General features: G+C 40.2%; 1 protein-coding gene across 1 annotated transcript in view; it reads right to left on the bottom strand.

Moving 5' to 3' along the window:
- LOC124615971 (INO80 complex subunit C) overlaps positions 1–17,742 on the bottom strand; it is a 70,112-nt gene that overhangs the window by 16,975 nt on the left and 35,395 nt on the right. The gene's annotated exons all lie outside the window — the stretch shown is intronic.

Below are 17,742 nucleotides of genomic sequence, written 5' to 3'. Positions count from 1 at the left end.
GGGGAAAAATATTGTTAATCAAGTGAGGTAGTATGGAGAAATATGCTTGAAGTTTTTTCTATTATCATCAGAAGGGTTCTGGGAATCTCATGTTGTAGAATAGAAGCACGTGGAAAATTTTTATGCACATAAAATCCAATACGAGGTATAAAATTAGTTTTGTGTTATTTAAATTTCACATAAGTAAACTTGAAAATTACTGACCCATAAAGTCTTTTAATGTGAGTGACATGCCCTGCTGTGGCAATGAAAAGAAGGGGACCTGTGGAAAAATGCTCCGGAACATCAAAAAGTGAATCTGCTCCTGTTTGAAAGACTCTGACTGGAAAGTGGGTGGTACCAGTTGCCTCGTTCTACCTTCCTCAGTACCTTTAAAAATTTTCCCAAAAATTTTGTCATGTAAACATAGTTGTGCTTTTTTATGCTGAGAGAAGTTAGTACACAGTGGTTGTGTTACAGAAAGAGGAACAGAGACAATGGCTGTGTGTGAGAAAGAGAGGGCCACAATGACAAAGGAAAATAGTTCACAGTTACAGAATGGTGTTAGGAAAAGAGTGAAGAAGACAGTGCCAGTCAGAGAAGAATAAAGAGAGTGAGAGCCACTGTTAATGAAAAACAGAGTCTATGACAACACAACGAGGAAGAGAGAGACAGTGACAATAAGAAGAGAGAGCAGAAGTGGGAAGGAATGAATGAGATAATAGCAGTAACAGAGAGCAAAAGGGAGACAACAACAGTGAGAGGGGACAGCAGTAGCACAACAGAATGAATGAGACCGTGGCAGTGAGACAGGGGACAGTGACTATTAGAGAGATACCAAGAGATAAAGTTAATGAGTGGGCTGAATGAGCTATTGAGAACGGACAAATGGGAGTGGATGGATTTGAGCAACTTACAGCAATGGACTACTGGGTGTGAGTTAGCCACAGTTAGAGGAGCTTATGGGAATGAGAGGTGAGATTCATGTTAAAAAGAGCGTGTATATGTTCACATGCAACAATTTTCAGTAGTAGCAAAAAGCAGACTCGCTGAACTACATTATCTATTTCCACTTGTCCAGATATTGTGCTCTTGTGGCCCTGAAACTCATTCATTGCATTCAACTAATTTGTAAGAGGTGAAAGTGTTGGAAATATGAGCATATTTGTCATTTTTGTGCTCTGACAGGAGCATTTTTCCACTGGTAATCTAGAAACTATTCGACTTGTGTAGATCAATGCCATGTTTGTGTTTCATTCTGGTGTATTACTTGAACTCTGCACTCCCCAAGAAGCCTTTTGACAAACTGGTGGTATGGTAATGTAGAAAAACTGGGGTTTAATATAGCATCACAGCCAACATGATTAACAATGGAGCACTTAGCCAGATACACCAAATGAGGATATTAAAGGCAACTGCTAACAAAAGACAACTGCTGTGGAAGTGACAGCTGAGATTAACAAGCATGTACAGAAAAAATTGTGACAGGAAACGCTTTAACAAAGCATTCATACTAGAGCAATCGTTATCAGACCTCTTAAAAAATTGGTGAATGTAACAAATGGTTTTCAGGGCCGCAAGGGCGTAATACCTGGACAAGTGGAAATAGTAATGTAGTTCAGCGAGTATACTTTTTGCTACTACGAAAGAAGTGGGAAGTAATTAGTACAACCTATGTAGTTTTTCTATCTCTGAGGCATTGTGCGGGTTCTTACTGCTCTGTATAGTTCAAATCATGGTCTCCAGCAGATTCTACAATCACACTGAAATGAAAAGTGAATGCTACAGCCTACAAAACTATGGCACCACACCAACATATGTCGCCACCATGATCACAATGTTCATATTCAGCACTGCATGAGAAAGCAATATGAGGGTGCCTGTTTCACTTGGCATCACCACTGACGAACGAGTCTTTCCGTGGTACGTCACCAGTCTGCCTCACCCTTTTGTGCATCAGCCATGCTACGTGAAGGTTCAAATCACAGACTTAGACAGCTACATGTCGCTACAGGACAACAGAGCAAGTGATCAGCCTCTACCAGGACTTGTATTTTTCAGTAAATGTTTTCTCATGCTTGAGTAATTTCGGTGTTCTGCTCACTGCAGTTGTAAATAACTGTGTGTTGATGTTGTTGTTAACAAAGAACTGCAGATAGTACAGGTTTTGATGATGAGGCTATCTTGTCTGTGCACCTGTTCGACAAGTACGCTGGATTTGGTGTTGGTTCAGTTGTCACAACAGCAACATTTAGATTTGCTTTGAAAGTTGGTTAGGAATTTCCACACTCCACACGCCCTTCGCAACTTTCCTCTGCACGCCCGTGTGCTCACTCAGCTTTTCCACCATTCCAGGAAGTGAAGAAAGATTGGGACTCATGCGTGTGCTGTTTGCAGCAACATATTGCACTGTTTCAGGTAGATGACCCACTCTGCTAATGTCGAGACTTGATGTCTTGGCTTGAACCCAAAACATTTCATTTACTTTGAAAACTTGCTCTGTTAATGGACTCAGCAGCACCGTCATTTCCTAAAATATGTGACTTGCTCAGTACTTACTTTCTTAAGTAGAGCCACACCACTGCTTCCTGTATGCAGTTTCACCAGCGACAACAGAAACCAGACCAGTCCTATCAGGTGTGAGTGTTTGACCCCCATTATTTAAGTAACAAATGCAAATTTGTGCACATTGTCAACATTCCTATGGAGATTCTTCAGTGCATGACATTGTTGTCTTTTCTGCTCCTTATACGGAGGTACATTGCTGGATTTGGATATTGCTTGAGGTGTTTCAGACTATAATGGAACATTCTGAGGACATCTCGGACATCACATCAGTACGTGAGTTTTCACAGAAAAGGCACCCTCATCATGCTCACTGGGTTCGCAGTCAGACAGTGCCTCCTGCTGACACCGGTTTCCCTCAGGTCCTGATGTTTCCATACGCAAGCACATAATTGCTGCCTGCACCAGCAGGCTCGGTGTGCAGCTTATCATAAAGAAGGCCACTTGGCAGCTGTTTCTATAGCAACCTGCACAGCCAGTCTTCCATCGTTGGTTGGATTTTTAGGGAAGTCCACAGTACACTGCCACGAGCTCAGAGTACCCAGCACTATCTGTTATGCTGCAACCACAGCTACAACCATTCTGTTTCCAGGTAGATACAGGGCCACTGTGTGTCTAGTGTACCTCGAAACCCATAATCACTTTGGCCGTCTCACTATTTCCTAAACAGATAATCATTTGGTTGGTTATGGTCAGCAGTTATTCTTGTACCAGGCCAGTTCACAATCAATGTTGTCTATCAGCATGTCACAAGGGTTATCACATTTATAGCAGTTGATAGTGCAATGTCAGAAAACATATTTGGTCTTGAACCATTCACAGTTTTTGTATTTCACATTCAGGATTCTGCACAGCTTGTTCCCGACTGCATTCCAGTCAAGGCACTGAATGAGCTCTGCCACAAGTTCAGGTCTCCGTTTCCACCTGGACTGGGTGCCGCAAAGGACTATGAGGCTCACATCACCCTTAAACCTATGGCCATTACCAAGTTTTGTTGTGCTTGGCATACTCCTTTTGCTCAGTGACAGGCTGTCAAGGAGAAATTATACAGACTGCAAGTCCTGGGCATGACTGAACCAATTCCTTCTAGCCAGTGGGCTATGCCTCTGGTGGTTATTCATATGCCTGCAGGGGCACTTCTTTACGTAGGGATTTTACATCACAATTAATGCCTAATTGATAGTAAATTGCTAGCAAATACCACGCACTGTCGAAATTCTGCGAAGTTTGCGGGCGGTGAGTGTTTTTCGAAAATTGATTTGGCAGAACTATACCTGCAGCTTCATCTTGATTACACCTCTAAACAAATTATAGTCATTAACACTCCCTTCCAGTAATACCCATATATGCGCTTGTCTTTCGGCATGCCAAGCACCCCTGCCATTTTTCAGAGATTTGAGTAACAGTTAACACGCGGTGTACCGTGCTGTGCAAACTATCTTGATACGTCATTGTCATCAGTCCCTCAAGGCACAAATTCTTGCTAACCTTTGTATCCTGTTCACAAAACTGCAAGCAGCAGGGCTCAAGTGCTGCAAAACTCAAAGTTTTTTCAGACAGAAACTGAATATCTGGATCACATTCTTTCAATGGGTGTGTCAAACATATGGAACACATGGAACACCACACTGTGGAAATTGCTAACCTACCTCACCTCCATCATGGAACCCAAAGGACCTCAGTCGTTTCTGCATAAAGTCAGTTATTATTCCAAATTTCTCCCTAACACAGCAGACATCATTCATCCACTCAACAACTTGTGTAATAAAGGAGTTCCTTCAGTTTGTTTGGCGGGCTGCAACAGAGCATTTGACCACAGCAAGTCACTGCTCAAGTTATTGCCTAGTCGTGGCTCTTTTACGCTGGGTAAATAGCTTTTCGTTGCTACAGATGCTACCCTGTACAGGGTTGGGACAGTCTTGACTCGCAGAAATGGTGACAGTTAGAAACAGCCTATCGTGTATGCCTCCAAGACCAATGTAATTATTCTCAAATCGAGGAGGAGGTTCTGGCCCCTGTGTACACAGTTCAAATGTTCCATGTCTTTCTTTAGGGCAACGAATTCCACCTCATCACCAATCATAAACTGCTTGTGCCACTTTTTGTCCCTTGTTCACACCTTCCCAATAAGACCACACAAGACTATGGTGTTAGGCTTTGTTTTTGAGTGTATGTCACTATGAGATTCACTAAAGATCAACAGCGCAGCATGCAAATGCGGACACCCTGTCGTGCTTGTCCTGTCGTGCTTGTCCACGGGACTCAACTCGTCCTTCGACAAAGTTGAAAATGTCTGTTTTCTGATCAACGACCATTTCCAGCAAGCGGTTAATCAATTTCCAGTAATGGCCCATCACCTATCCCAGGTCACCTGTCAGGATCCTGCGCTCCATTGTTTGGTTCAGTTTGTGTGTGATGGCTGGCCTGAGTGTTTGCCCACTAAGTTGTCTTGTCTATTCTGCAACTATTTCTTCCTCCATCATTGGCTGACAGCCATCAACAGCATGTTTCTCCTTGGCATCAACTCTGACAACCCCAGCATTGTTGTGCTCCAGTCCTGTGAACTCATATACTTGCTCTCCTGCACCATGGCCACTCGGATGACCGGCATGGAGGTCCTTGCATGGCAATTTGTCTACTGGCCTGGCATTGATTCAGGAATTGAGATGATTGTTCGTGAGTACAAACAGTGCGCCTCACTGCAGGCCGCACCACCACGGTCTTAAGTTCCATGCCCACGCCCAGCCAGCCATGGAAGCATGTCCAAATCGACTTTGCGAGCTTCTTCTGTAATTCCCTGTGGTTGATGGTACACTGAAGAGCCAAAGAACCTCATACACTTGCCTAATATCATGTAGGGCCCCCACGAGCACGCAGAATTGCCACAACATGATGTGGCATGGACTCCACTAATGTATGAAGTAGTGCTGGCGGGAACAGATACCATGAATCCTGCAGGGCTGTCCATAAATCCTTAAGATTATGAGGGGGTGGAGATTTCTTCTGAACAGCACGTTGCAAGGCATCCTAGATATGCTGAAGCGGAAGTGTTTAAACTCAGAAGAGTGTTCCTGGAGCCACACTGTAGCAATTCTGGACGTATTGGGTGTTGCACTGTCCTGCTGAAATTGCCTAATTGCATAACAATGGACATCAATGGGGTGCAGGTGATCAGACAGAATGCTTACATAATGTGTCACTTGTCAGAGTCTTTTCTAGACGTATCAGGGATCTCATATCACTCCAACTGCACACAACCCACACCATTACAGGCCTCCAGCAGCTTGAACAGTCCACTGCTGACATGCAGGGTCCATGGATTCATGAGGATGTCTCCATACCCGCACACGTCCATCCGCTTGGTACAATTTGAAACGAGACTCGTCCAAGCAGGCAACATGTTTCCAGTCATCAACAGTCCAATCTCAGTGTTGACAGGCCCAGGGGAGGTGTAAAGCTTTGTGTCGTGCAGTCATCAAGGGTACACGAGTGGGCTTTTGGCTCAGAAAGCCCATATTGATGATGTTTCGTTGAAGGGTTCGCACATTGACACTTGTTGATGGCCCAGCATTGAAATCCGCAGCAATCTACGGAAGGGTTGCACTTCTCTCACATTGAACGGTTCTCTTCAGTTGTCATTGGTTCCGTTCTTGCAGGATCTTTTTCCAGCCACAGCAATGTCGCAGATTTGATGTTTTACCAGATTCCTGATATTCATGATACACTCGTGAAATGGTTGCATGGGAAAATATCCACTTCATCACTACCTCGGAGATGCTGTGCCCCATTGCCTGTGCACTGAGAACAACACCATGTTCAAACTCACAAAAATATTGATAACCTGTCATTGCAGCAGCAGTAACCAATCTAACAACTGTGCCAGACACATGTTATCTCATACAGGCATTGCCAACCGCAGTGCTGCATTCTGCCTGTTTAGATATCTCTGTATTTGAATATGCATGTCTACACTATTCTCTTTGGCACTTCAGTGTACTTGATGCAATGTCCAACTATCCATATATTTTGCGCGTGCACTGCGCCACAACAAAAATCACTGCGTGGGCTCTCACCCAGGATTCCACAATCGAAGAACTTCCCCTGGATGATCGTCTCTGATAATGGCCTACAATTAATTTCAGCATTGTTTCAGACTCTCAACACTAGCATTGCTATTACCCACCTTACCTCCACTCCGTTTTACCCACAGTTGAATGGGGAGGCAGAGCGTATGGTCCACACATTTAAGACTCAGTTACAGAAGCGCTTGATGGATTTGTCAGCATACTCAGCATTGCCTCTGCTTTTCAGCACCTACACGATCATCCCATGAGCAGATATCCTCCATGGCAGTCAGCCTTGGGCACTGCTTCATCTACTCTGCCATGCGATGCGTTTACATCTTTTGAGTTATGTTCTGGGTGATGATGTCTGGGTGCACACTTTGTTCGACAGTCTGGGTGGGCACTGGTAAGGGTGGTATCCAGCACAGTTTCTCGCTTCTGCAATCAGAACCAGCTGCACCCTCAGTGGGGCCCTGAACTACCTCGTCCACAGCTGCTGCAGCCACCAGTGGAGAACCCTACAGCCAAGTGCCGCCCCAGGGGCCAAGTGCCATGGGTGTGCCTCAAGCTGGCAGCTTCACTAACACCAACAAAATTTCTAAGGTGCCTGTTTTACAATGAACAAAGATGTTCATAAACTCTGACTCTGGAGTCAAAATTATGTAGAGGCATGCCTAGTATCTGTTAGCCCTCTCCATCAAACACTTTAAGAAACTGTCAACTCAGGCACAACATATCTGGCTATGATTGCCTATGAAAATATATTCCTTGTTAAACTGCACTCTATTAGCATATAATATGTTTCAAAAGCAAGGGAAATAGATGGTCACAGTTATAACAATTTATTGCTGTTTTCATAATTAGGTATTATTCTTCTAGATTTAAGCTGTATTAAAGAGCTTGCGAAAAGTTTGCACTGCTGGTATGGAGTACAGCCTGAAACAAGAATCAGGCAACTTTGCAACAGGGGACAAACTTGTTTTGGTATTCCTTTTATGGAAGAATATATCCTTTGTGGCAACTGTAGAAAAGAAAAGTCTGATGGTTGGGGAGCTGATGTGGTAGCTAATGTAAAAGGTTATAAATGCAGCAAGTGTGATGCAACATTTCACAGCGACAATGTTACCCAATGTCTACATAGTCAATAAATGATGATTGCGACAGCTGAAGCATATTTTTTTAGTTATTGGAGTTGCACAAACAGTTTGTAGGATTTTGTTATTGTTTGCACATTCAGACTGGTATAAATGGACACCACAGGTCTTCAAAGTGGGACGATAATGGCTGTTTAGTATGTGTTGCAGTACCTGCTGTGTAGTACAAGCGGTGCTGGGCCCCTACATTCCCGGCCAGACCTGTTTCTGGCACGATGTCTGTGCTCTGCGGGTTGCCCGCAGGCATTCCTCCTTCAGAGACAGTTTATGCATCTCGTCCGTACACGCACATTTGGATTGAGGCTCAATGCTAGCAGGCACCACCAGGAAATATTACCATCATTCACAGACAGTGGACACAACAACAATTGTAGTGCTGCAATCGTATCTTGTCTCTGTGGCTCAAGCGGTCATCAAGAGCCCATGGGTATTCCTCTGATGTGGTATACTTTTGCCGTGGTACAACCTCCAGCAGGCAGTTGGAGTCGCAGCTCCATTCTGGGGCACTCACCTATGGTGTCCTATCTGTTGCAGCTTCAGCAAACTCTGCACCACATCACATCACTCCACAATGATGTCCATCCGTGACCAGCACCCCTCCCAGGACCCAGTGCTACAGAGTAATTGTGCATCAGTTATCATCGCCAATGTTTCTTTGGACTTAGAATTTGTACTCATCTCTGATCAAGAACAATTCTTTTTGTCTTACTTGGAACTATAAGTCTCTCCGATGAGGCAGCAATAAATGTTCATCGTCAAACTAACTGTGGAAATACCAAACTGGTTTTGCATTGATTTCCACAATACCAACTCAGTGCTTCACAGGGTTGCCCGTCTTCTTCTTCAGACTGTTACCATTAGAGAATAAATGAAAATGGAAAAAGAAGATTATATTAAAGACTATATTCTGAAAGAATAGTTGCTACTTACCATATGATCACAGAGATTGTGGTCACGTGTGTGTGTGTGTGTGTGTGTGTGTGTGTGTGTGTGTGTGTGTGTGTTTCCGGTGATGGTCTTCTTGGCTGAAAGTTTACTTGCTGACAGTCTTTTTGTTGTGCCTAACTGCGAGTCAGCATCTCTGCTATATGCTGAATAGTGACTATCCTTTTCATAATATTGTCATTATTCCAACCCGGATGTTCCACTGTTATATTAAAGATTAATTTAGAAGGAAGTGACATTTTTTAAGAGAAGAATTTTTGACGAACATTGCTGTCGCCCTTAGCAATGTGTTCAACACTATTATGATGAAGTGGTTCAGTAATTAAATCCTAGAGGGACTGATGAACTTTAAAAGAATTAATATGTTAACAGATAACAATTAAATCACTCAACAAAAATTATGTTGAGGAAGAATTGAATTCCACGAGTTTGAAGAATCAGTGGCCAAAACTATAAAGGACTCAGACTGTTTTATCAGGTCTAAAGCTACATCACAGCAGCCGGCTGTAGTGATGCCTGCTGCTCGTCAACCAAAACCACCCAGTTCACAGAGTACAGTGATCCGGCATTGTGTCAGCACAGCTACGGACCGAGACACAAAACCAACTTTCATGAGCCGTGTTGTGTGCTATATTTCTTTTGCTTGTGGTGGTTGTGTGTTGTGGGTAGTTAAAAGTGTATTTTTGTTTATAGGATTGTTTCTAATGGAGTTACTCCTACTGGTGTGACAGTCACCAGTAAAGGAACATTAATTTCAAACCGAATATTGATTTAGCTGTACGCCAGTTTGACCACGAGTATGTAGTCATGTTTAAAAGATATATTCAAAACCTTTGCCAAATATTTAAATAGGCTAGCTACTAAATTAGATGCAGGTAAGGCTGTATTAAAAGGAGACCCAACACATTCAAATACTGATGATCAAGGTGTTAGATTTTAGAAGGCATTTTTGGAAATAAATATAGAGTTAAATGTAGCTAATGCCCAAACTAGAACATAAATTGACTCCCGCAAAGAGGGCATAGAAATAAATAATGAAATATCTAAATTACAGTCTGCCAGTGTAAAAAACCAATGGAGTTAAGTTTTGGTGTATTTGCATGGTCTAATTTAGTCCTAAATCTGTTAACTGCAGGTCTTGTTGAGTTAAATATTAATCCAAAACAAACTTTAGGCATGAGTATTGGTCTGACTATTATAAAACAAAGTTCAGGTTTATGTAAGGTACAAGTTTCCTGTGCCAGTTCGTCAACTCTAGAGGAGTGTAAAAGCAATTTCTTCAAAGTAAAGGTATGACAAGATGTTAACTAGTGAAACACCTCTTTTGTCAGATGTTGTAAGTAATCTAAGTGTTTGGTACAGATTATTTGATATTAATGCACTTAAATTGGTGGAACATGTATTTGATAGATTTTTGTCAACAATTTCAAAATGACTGAGTGGATTTTTGTTGTCTATCAACTTTTGGTGACAATTTACACACGATGTGTATAATATTTTCATTAGTACAGATGACTTAGTATTAACATCTAGTGAAGTGATTATTTATGAAAATGACAGTGTTACATTCAGTTGGCATATCACGCCTGAAATTTATGTTATGCCGAACAGAAACTTTAAATGTTTGACAAAAATTAAAAAGAGAAGGGAGATTTCACATGGAATGTCAACAGCCTCGTGTATGTATTACCATCCTGTGACCTGATGTACATTCTAATGCGCATAGAGTTTTCTTTCCTGCTATCAAAGATTCTGCATTTTCCATGATAATACCTGTAGTATTTTTGAATGGACAGTGTGGTGCAGTCTTCTGGTGGGAGAGACGGTCACTACAATCACTTGGCACTAAGCAGCAGCTTTGTTGACTACATGCTACTATTGCACATGAGTATTCTTTTGTTATTGTGTACTTTTCAAAACTTATTTCATGAAAATATGTACCTTTGGTAGACAATATCCGTAAGTGTTGTTTACATGGCTTTGCTGTGTAATAAGTTTTGGTAGCACTGCATGTTTCTCTATCTATTGTTACAAAAGTGTAAAGTCCACTGAAAAGAATCCTGGGACTTAGTGCCACCCTGTTGTGATTATTGCCAAATGACATTATCTGATGCAGTATTATTATTTTTTGTAAGCAAAGTAGGTAGTATGTCAATATGATCATTTTCAGGAACAATAATGAGGTCAAGAATACCCAAAGCAGTCCATCTGATAGCAGCCAAGATTCTTGCAAATTACAGACACGGGTCTGTTGACCAGACAGTGAGAGAAGACAAACTAATTTCTAATGTAAAATATTATGACAAAAAGGTAGCCATAACTGCACTGGCCAAGATTGGGAAGAATAGTGAAGCAATTTAAATCACTTAATAAAAGCAAGTCTTCTGGTCCAGACTGTATACCAATTAGATTCCTTTCAGAGTATGCTGATGCATTAACTCCATACTTAACAATCATGTACAACCATTCGCTCGACGAAAGATCCGTACCCAAAGACTGGAAAGTTGCACAGGTCACACCAATATTCAAGAAAGGTAGTAGAGTAATCCACTAAATTACAGGCCCATATCGTTAACGTCGATTTGCAGCAGGATTTTAGAACATTTATTGTGTTTGAACATTATGAATTACCTCAAAGAAAACGGTCTACTGACACACAATCAACATGGGTTTAGAAAACATTGTTCCTGTGAAACACAACTACCTCTTTATTCACATGAACTGTCGAGTGCTTTATTGACAAGGGATTTCAGATCAATTCCGTATTTCTGGATTTCCGGGAGGCTTTTGATACTGTACCACACAAGCGGCTCGTAGTAAAATTGCGTGCTTATGGAATATCGTCTCAGTTATGTGACTGGATTTGTGATTTCCTGTCAGAGAGGTCACAGTTCGTATTAATTTACGGAAAGTCATCGAGTAAAACAGAAATGATTTCTGGCGTTCCCCAAGGTAGTGTTATAGGCCCTTTGCTGTTCCTTATCTGTATTTATGATTTTGGAGACTATCTGAGGAGCCATCTTCGGTTGTTTGCAGATGACACTGTTGTTTATCAACTAATAAAGTTATCAGAAGACCAAAACATACTGCAAAACAATTTAGAAAAAATATCTGAATGGTGCGAAAAGTGGCAGTTGACCCTAAATAACGAAAAGTGTGAGGTCATCCACATGAATGCTAAAAGGAACTCGTTAAACTTCAGTTACACGATAAATCAGTCTAATCTAAAAGCCGTAAATTCAACTACATACCTAGGTATTACAATTACGAACCACTTAAATTGGAAGGAACACATAGAAAGTGTTGTGGGGAAGGCTAACCAAAGACTGCGTTTTATTGGCAGGACACTTAGAAAATGTAACAGGTCTACTAAGGAGACTGCCTACACTACGCTTGTCCGTCTTCTTTTGGAATACTGCTGTGTGGTGTGAGATTCTTACCAGATAGGACTGATGGAGTACATCAAAAAAGTTCAAAGAAAGGTAGCACGTTTTGTATTATCATGAAATATGGAAGAGAATGTCATAGAAATGATACAAGATTTGGGCTGGACATCATTAAAAGAAAGGCATTTTTCGTTGCGACAGAATCTTCTCACGAAATTCCGATCACCAACTTTCTCCTCCGAATGCAAAAATATTTTGTTGACAGTGACCTACATAGGGAGGAACGATCACCAAGATAAAATAAAGGAAATCAGAGCTCGTACGGAAAGATATAGGTGTTCATTCTTTCTGCGCGCTATACGAGGCTGGAATAATCGAGAATTGTGAAGGAGGTTCGATGAACCCTCTGCCAGGCACTTAACTGTGATTTGCAGAGTATCCATGTAGATGTAGAAGCCTATGGATCAAAGACAGATTCAGGTTCCTCATCTAATAGTAATCGACTACTACATCAAAAATATGGGTGGCATACACCTGATTGGCCGTACAATGAGTTATTACAGCATCAGTACCACAACCAGAAAATAATTTTTACAACTATTTTTCACTTCATACATCTGGGAATTGCAAATGGCTGGATTCAGTACAGGATTGACTGAACTACGAATGATTAGAAAAAAAATAGTTACCAGTAGAATCTTGACTTCAAACAAAGAGCTGCACAGCATTTGTTAAGTGGTCACGAGGAACGACATTCTGAAGAAGAAGAAGAAGAAGAAGAAGAAGAAGAAGACGACTTAACTCCTAAAATGCAGGCTATTGCCCTCACAATAGTATGAGATGTAAGAACACTGTCTGCACAAAGAAAATCAAAATAAAGTGCCAAAGCTCTTCAGCTTTCCTCTGTCTAACATCACAGAACAACTCTTTCTCTGTGTATCATCAGAAACACAATTGTCACAATGTATGTCTATTTTTAAAATTCATAATCAGCGTATGATTCGAGTGATATTTGCCAAATAAGACTGTGTTTTGTTAAGTAAACTACCAATTAACCATTTTTTTCTTTTACATTTTGTGAGACCCCTCGCCTTTTCATTATGCTAAACTGGAAACCTGTACTGTCTGCGACACAGCATAAAAGACAAGGAAACACAGTGCTACGGATATACAACTCACATTTGCCCCAACTGTACCTTACAGGAAACAAAAAGTGAGATACCAACTGGAGCAAAGTTAGGTGTTACCAACAGATTAATTTCAAGCAAAAATAGTTTAACAAAAAGGACATTTTTTTTCCACCATAAAATAAAGATTTTTCATGATGCTTGCATTTTTGCGTCACATTATGTGGAGTTTTTAAACAGATTTAGTAAGTGATGTGCTGTTTTATTTTTCCCACAGTGTTTTACACTCTTCACAACTAACACATGCTTGAGATGCCACACTTCAAATAAATTAGTCAGACATTTCTGCTGGACTTTCAGTGGGTCACTAAGGTGCTGATAATCACAACTTCCGAGCAGTCTGCGACAAAATCTATAAACATATTTATTAATCAGTATTAAGATGATTTTGAGTCTACATGCAAACCATGTTGTGTATTAACACACTCCTTGTAGTTGCACTAAGAACAATATAAATTTTTCCTCTAGTTTCTGATTCTTAAATCTTTAAGGAAAGTGAAAATCACTAATTGTCTGGACCAGTACTAACAGCACCTCTACCTCAGTGGGACAGGCTAGAGGAAACCTGTTTTATACCTTCTGTTATGAAGTGCTAGAGGCCACTGATCTGAATCATTTTCGGACCAGCTGTGTGGCAGTTTCCATCCACATCTCTCCCAGGCACTTGGAAGGCAACAACTGTCTGGTGTAGCAGGTCATCGGGAGTTTTTTTGAAAGTGCTGATTTCATTTCAATTTTTGTCTCCACTAGTTTCAACACTTAGGGTGCACACAACAACTAAAACATTAATTTAAATGTAGGACAAATACGCCACGGTGGTTATTAGTTTTACTGATGGTGTATCTAGACAGTGCAGATAATCAAGGAATGAATTCAATAATTTTCAAAACAGCAGTGGCAAACTTAAACCTTCTTCTTATACATAACTGCCATACATAAATGCCCACAACTAAAAATGTCAACAAATGAGTGTGAACGTCACTGCTGCAGCTAGTTGATTAAAACATGACATTTTATTAAAATAATTTATCACAATAACGTGCTTGGACCTAATACTAACACACACAATTATTTGAAATGACAACTCAAAGCACCAAGTTTTGCCAAAACGATAAGCTTACTTATTAACTTTGACCAGTTGGTTAACAAACATGGACTTCTGTCGTTTGTGTCCTGACCTTATCATGGTTATATTTATGTTGGACTTCTATATACTGCTCCATATGTTTTCGCCAACAAAAAGAAAAATGCATATGTAATTTTAATAACAGCAAAGGTTAGCAAACACACCAAACAAATTAATGTGCCCATTCATGGTCTTGTTCTGTAACCATGAAAACATCTGGACAATACGAAAAGAAAGAGAGAGCTGTGGAGAACCATCTGTTCACAAGTGGTTAATGACACTTTTTTATTCCTTATTTTTTGATAATGACATAAAAACTAAATTTCATCTGTAAGTAACATTTAGAGTTTTAATTTGCTGCGACGTCCGTCCCTATCATGGTATATTCTAAAATGATTTTCATCTTAGTTGGTAGGAGCAGTCATCATGTTTAAAGAGGATTCCAAACAATTGTGGACTCTGGCATTATTCATGGAATATTCTACAACCACCAATTCACCAGACCTCTCATACTCAAGGAAGTAATGTGAAGAAACATAGACATCCCGTATTTTTTAAACTGCATTTCATCTGCTAAAAGCACCTGTCTGATGGAGCTGCAAGGATAATTTAGTTTACTTTCTTAGACCGGCATTACACTGTCATATCTCTTTGTCAAAGTTGATATGTCAAATAATTATATCAAAGAAATTTGATGGTCTAACAGGGAACTTTGTCAAATGTCGCCTGTCATGAAATAAATACGATCAGATCTAGGGCCTTGTCGTAGATTTGATCATAAAAGTTGTTTGTCTTCTGTTCTTTGCAATGTGAAATGTAACTGCTTGAAGTGCTGGTGTGGCTACAGCTATGTGACATCTCTGTAGTGTGTCTGTAAATATGGCTTCAAAGTTGGAGTGTTCCTTCAACTCTTTATTTTTTATTTTTTATTTTTTTAATAAACTTTCCTCGACAAGAGTGGGGGTGAGCAAGAGGCACAGTGCATGCTATTAATTGTGCTGACGGGCAAGTGGAATATGCTGCAGGCGACTTCATGTCCACAATCACAGCTACAGCCATCCACCTCTACATCTGGAAACATTCATTCAGGCAGCTTTTCAGCAAGCCAGAATAGAGAATAGAAAATAAAAAATTCTTTCTTAGCTGTCCATTCTATTTTGTGTAGTTTTGAACTTTACATGCCACAAGTTAAAAATCGCTTCATCTGTTTCATACTTTTTATTAATTTTGTAGTTGTTGGAACACTAATTCCATTACTTAAATTATTCAAATAAAAAATAGTGCTTATCGCCCGTATAGCGTACCAAACATTTATTTACATTCACATATTGCCCCTTCAGTGCTTTATATATTGCTTCACACCTTTCTGGAATTATTTTGGTTAATGTGCAATGTGATAAATGGTTCAAATGGCTCTGAGCAGTATGGGACTTAACTTCTGAGGTCATCACTCCCCTAGAACTTAGAACTACTTAGACCTAACTAACCTAAGGACATCACACACATCCATGCCTGAGGCAGGATTCGAACCTGTGACTGTAGTGGTCACGGCAATGTGACATTCGAGTGCTGTATTGTAAACTAGAGTAGCTCTCTCCTGTGTCAAGAAATCCCAGTGTCACAGTTTGCCTGTCTTCTGCACATACAGCATTTCTCAAAAGAACATTCTCTTTTGTAATATGAGAAGCCTCTTTACTGAGCAAATACAGAAATACACTTTCATCCATTTGTAAGTACGTTATGTCCTCCACAAGCAGCTCATGTAACACATTTTGCTGAATGCTTTTACTATCTCGACATAATACCTATGGCTTCATTCAAGTATGTTTCCTTTTATTCCGCTGCTTTTCTTCCAAACACACACACAAAATGCAAGTGTGATGGTAGCAACTCCAGCGCATAATAAGATGTTGTTCGCCATCTTGAAATTTGATGAAAAATATGATGACAGTGTAATACCTCCTTCTAGTGCCACGTCAAATATCTTTGTCAAACAAATGTGATGAATACTTGATCATATCTTTGATCAAATCTTTGTCAGAGAAATATGACAGTATAATACCAGACTTACCCCCTGCTCGTAGCAAAACATTTTACAAGCATTTCTGTCAGAGAGCTTGTGGCATTTTGTTCTGATCCAGCCAGCCTACACCCACCCATTTGAATGGAATGCTGCATGCCTTGTGCCTAAGATCTATAGCGTACAAGAATAAGCTCATGACAAAAGTCTATTTCCATATTTTTGCCTCAAAGTAGACTGTCTATATGCAGTCCACAATCAGAGAAGTTACATTACAAGACTACCATGAAATTGTGGAAATGTAACAGAGGGAGTAGATGTTTAATAAACCCACTTAACAAATTATACACTGCCACACTTTAGACAACAAAATTGTGTATTCACAGAAAGCTAAAAATTATCTTGGCAGAAAAAGAGAAATACACGTATTAATTCTGTAAGTTTTTCACCTTTAGATCAACGACTGTCAGAGAAGAGGTAAAAATTTTGTCTCGAGAGATGTTAGAACTGCTACCTAACGCACAAGTCATCCTGAAGTGCCACTACGCTAGTGAACAAGTGCACCATTCAATACTCCTTCATTGCTCCAATAATGGCTAAAGAGTATCATTCCCAACGCAAATGCGAAGACTGGTAGTAGTTCTGCTTTGATCGAGGCTCCTGGACTTAGAGACATAAAGTTACTAACTGGATGTCACCCCTTAACTGAGAATCATTCAGAATATCAAACCAAAATGACAACAAAACACCAAGTTATTATAGTACAATAACTCTCAACACTCCAGGAAGAAAACTGATCATCACATTATTGCCAAATATATTCTGGGATGTTGGAACATCTTAAACTAGTGGTACGAAGAAAGTTTCCACATTTGAGCTGTTTCTTGATAGCCTAGTACTTGTGTTTCAAAGATATGGAGCAGGCAGCTGCCAAGTTGACCAAACAAAAAGGCCAATGAGTGTAATTAGCATTTCTGGAACTAGGGGTGGAACTAAAGTGCACTTACTAATAATATTAAGATTCACTGACTGCAACCATAATACCAAAAATTTAGAAAATCGGGGAAGTTATTGGGCGACCTTCCACTTCCGTAGCCAATGCAATTACTTTGTTTTTCTATCTTAAGCATACTGCAAAGTGAAAAACACATTCACCTGATGGAATTTTTTCTTCATTTTATTTTCCAGCATCACAAGTTGTTGTAATGTAAAGATTAAGAGTAGATAACGTTTTTTCTTTCTTTGTGCATTATAAATTTACAAACCATTTTTGTTGTTGTTGTTATGAATGCTGTTATTTGTACTTTCATGAAAGC

Source organism: Schistocerca americana, chromosome 5, assembly GCF_021461395.2.
Source record: "Schistocerca americana isolate TAMUIC-IGC-003095 chromosome 5, iqSchAmer2.1, whole genome shotgun sequence".
In the NCBI taxonomy this organism is placed as follows: Eukaryota; Metazoa; Arthropoda; class Insecta; order Orthoptera; family Acrididae; genus Schistocerca; species Schistocerca americana.
This window is presented reverse-complemented; position numbering and strand designations above follow the sequence as displayed.